This window comes from Athene cunicularia, assembly GCF_003259725.1.
Source record: "Athene cunicularia isolate RWA chromosome 23 unlocalized genomic scaffold, athCun1 chr23_part2, whole genome shotgun sequence".
NCBI lineage: Eukaryota > Metazoa > Chordata > Aves > Strigiformes > Strigidae > Athene > Athene cunicularia.
Window position 1 is genome coordinate 54,094 of NW_020799131.1, and position 4,034 is coordinate 58,127.

Genomic DNA, 4,034 nt, shown 5'->3' on the forward strand with positions numbered 1-4,034 from the left:
TTACTAGTGCCCAACTGGGGTGGGATGCGGGGAGGGGGCGGGCTGGGGGAAATTCATTGGGGTGGCTGGACGGGGAGATCTTGGGGTGTCCTGAACCCTCCATGTGCGGGGAGCGTCAGGGCTCCTGCCTGCAGGAGCGAGCCGGGAGGTGACGGGAAACTGAGGCAGGAGCTGGCGATGGGACGTGCCCCTGGGGCTGGCGGTGAGGAGCTGGGGGGGCTCCGGGGGCTCCATCCAGTCCCGCAGCTCCTGCTGCCGTTCCCGGGCCGCGTTTGGGATCTCTCCGATGTCCCTGTTAACCCAGAGGTCTGGGAAACATCCCCACACCGCCCAGGGCTTTTGCATTTGGAGCCCAGTGTGTAAAACTGGGATCCTGGGGTGTCCGTGGAGCTCTGCGGGACCTCCCTGTCCCTCCCAGGCAACCGGACTGGTCTGCAACATCAATCCACCAACCTGCTGATTTTCCTGAAAAGTTGGGAATTGCCTCTATTTGTAAGAAAAAAAAAAAAAAAAAAAAAAAAAGTAGTTTTTCCCCTGGCTCCTGCATTCCCGGGTTTCCTCGGGGATGGTGGGATTCCTCTGCAGCTCGGGGCTTTGCTTGTGGGGAGCTGCTGCTCCCCAAATAGCTGTGCCACCTCGGTGTAGGTGCAGGGATGGTTACTCCTGCCGCGGGCTGGAAGCTGGAAAACCTGGGACAGAGGCGGTGGGAAAGGCCCCAAAGAGCCGGGCGGCTGGGAAATCCCCTCCGGCATTTGTCCGGGCATGAGCTGAAGCCTGAAATCGGTGTTTGGAGCAGGCTGGGGGGAGGATGGCGGCGGTGGGGGTGCCACTGACCTCTAGCAGGTACCACGGCAATTCCCCCCGTGGGCTGGGACCTTCACACCCGCCGTGAAAGCGCCCCGGTGGTTCCTGCTGTGGCGGGGGGGTTGCGCCGCGGCAGGGTGTCCGCTCAGCGGCAGCTCTGCTCTTCGCCGTGGGACCTCTGCAGGTTTTCTGGACGAGGCAGGGAGCTGGGATTTGGGGATCCCACCGTCCTCCTTGCTGGGGTGCGGTGACCGCTGGGTTTGCTTCCCAGGAGCGGGTCTGGCTGGGGGGTTGCGGTGGGGGCAGCTCATGCCAAGGGGGTTGCACTCACCCGTTGGCTCCCTGCGTCAGCAGGGCTGAGGCCCCCCCCGTGCTGCTCTCGCCCCCCAGCAATGCCCAGGGACAGCCTGGGTTACGAGGGGCAAACCCGCGATGGTGTTTGTTTAACCTCGCCTTATCAGGAACGATTTTCCAACACCTGACTAAGCACTGGCACCAGTGCGGGGGCTCGGCACACCCGTCCTCCCGCTCCCGGGGGATTGACTCCTTCCCCCAGTGTCTCCATCGAGACCCTCTGCCCACCCTGTGCCAGCTGGAGCAGGTTAGGTGGCTGGTGTGGGTCAGAGCTTCGCCCCCGTGCCTCAGTTTCCCCATCAGCAGAAGCAGGAGGTGATACCCTACGCAGTGGCGGTGCAGCGAGGGTTAACCGCAGCGCCCCTGAGCATTGCTTAATGCAGCAAAACCTAGCGAGACTCTGCTTAGTGATGATTAAAATGCACCTTCGGAGGTCACCCTGAGCTGTCACTAAAAAGCGCTGGGCTGGGCTGGAAGTCGCGTCGTGGAGTTGCTGTCCCCTCCCAGGGAGCCTCCAGGAGCCCCAAAGCTCTTTCTCCTCAAACCGTGAGTCAGTGCGGAGCCAGCTCAGCACCCAGAGCAGCGATGGCATGAGCCTGATCCTGCTGTCACCCTGTCTCACTTCCGTGAGACTCAGGGCAGGAGCATCCCGCGCGCTCTGAGCCGTCGGAGCGTGTGGATGTGGCACTCCTGCCTTTGCCACGGCGCCTGCAGCCCGGCGCTGGCGAGAGCCCGCGGTGTGCCGTGACCCGATGTGGGGAGTGCGTGGCCACGCTACCGGCCGCTGCGTGGTCCCCTTGTGCCATCCCACACCCCTTCCCCGCTCGGGAGAGGGTGCCAGGCTGCACCCGCTGCCTCGGTGGTGATTTGGGGGCAGCCAGGAGAAGGCACCCGCCATCACCTGGGCTGTGCCCAGCTCCAGCTCGCCGGTATCTCTCCCAGTAAAGCCCAGTGGCAGCCCTGGGGCTCATCCCTTCACTGGGCACCACGGAAAATCCCCTGGGAGAAGCAGCTCTCTGCTCTGTTGCTGCATGGGTCGAGAGTGGGACGTGCCGTCCTGCTGGTTGCCTGTGTCTGGGCACCTTCCTCCTGCTGCTGCCACCACCCCCTGTGACACGTCCCATCTCCCACAGGTGAATCCAGCAGCAGGACCCTCGCCACAGCCTCTCCTATGTGGTTGTGGGAGGCCAGGAGCGTGGTGCTGGGGATGCTGCTGGGTGCTGAGCATGGGGAGAGAGCAGGTTTGGGGGCAGAGCTGCCCCTTGAGCTTCCCGGTCATTAGTGGGCCGGAAGGTGCGTGTCCGGCTGTGCCGCTGGGTTTGGAAAAGGCCAATGAGCACTATGTTTGCTTTTCTCTGCATTGATGCTGTGGGTTTCACAGCATCACAGAATGATCTCTGTTGGAAAAGCCCTTGCAGCTCCTCCAGCCCAACCATGACCCTCCCCCTGACCGTTCCCAACTCCCCCAGATCCCTCAGCGCTGGCTCAGCCCGACTCTTCAACCCCCCCCAGGGATGGGGACTCCCCCCTGCCCTGGGCAGCCCATTCCAACGCCCAACAGCCCCTTCTGCACAGGAATCCTTCCTCAGAGCCAGCCTGACCCTGCCCTGGGCAGCTTGAGGCCATTCCCTCGGGGCCTGGCGCTGGCTCCTTGGCTCCAGAGACTCATCCCCCCTCTCTGCCCCCTCCTGGCAGGGAGTTGCAGAGGGCCAGGAGGTCTCCCCTCAGCCTCCTCTTCTCCAGACTGAACCCCCCAGTTCCCCCAGCCACTCCCCAGCAGACCTGTGCTCCAGACCCTTTTTTCCTGCGTTTCCAGCGCCTCCCCCAGCTGCGATGTGGGGAAGGGAGGAAGGGAGTCACTGGGAACTGCCCCCAGTGCAGCTCCTGCTTCGACCAGTTCACCCAGTAGTGGGTGCTGTGGGAGCAAGCCTACCTGCTTCCAGCCATGATGGGTGTGCGGGCAGCACCCTGCTCTCCCTGCTGGGGATCAGCTGTTTATTTTGGGGGCCGGGCACGCCTTGTGGCTTCGGCTGGGCTGGTGCTGCCTTCACCTGCAGCCACTGGGCCAGGGTGCCCGGTTCCCTCCATGTCCCCAGCAGTGCAAGTGGGGGTCACTGTTGCCATCCCTGTGTGTCCCTCCCCACACCCGGGGCAAAGCGGGGTGCAGCGCCGGCAGAGGTGTCCCTCCGGCGGGTGCTTTGCCGTGTCCCACCCCTCCAGTTCTCTGTGGCACCCCTGTTCCCTGCTGGGTTTGCACAGGGGCCATGGGATGGAGCCAGGGTGGTCCTGGGCATCCCGGGGGGGCTCAGACCCTGCTCACTCCCTGGGCGGGCAGATCCAGACCCCGGGCTCGCATCCTGCCTGCACGGTTGGTGCTGGGCCCCTGTTCAGAAATCCCGGTGGAGATGACTGAGGGGACAGGTCCCAGCCTCACAGTGCCACCCCAGCTCCTGCTGGCGGAGGGATGGGTGTGGGGGGGGTTTCTACAGGGAATGGGCAGAGAAGGATGGTGCCCCCAAACCAGAGCGGGGTCCTGAGCCTCCCCCCTGCAGTGGGTGCCACCACCGGCACCTGTACCTGGAGCGTGGGTTGGAGGAAGCGCTGCTGCAGGCGTTCGTTTGCTGAACACCCTTTCTGCTTCCACCGCCACGTCTCACTCCTGGTTTTACACACCCCCCCCCCGTATTTGGGGGGGACCATGCACTAGTCCCCCACCCCCTCACCTCCTTTTCAGGGCTGGGAGCACTTGAACCTTTTCCCGCCCTCTCTTCTCCCAGCCCCAAACCAGCTTCTGGTTTCTCTGTAGGTGTTCTGGAGGGATTATTTTAGCTCTTGGGGCTGGATGCTGCGTGTGTGCCCCCCCCCCCCTCCTGTCT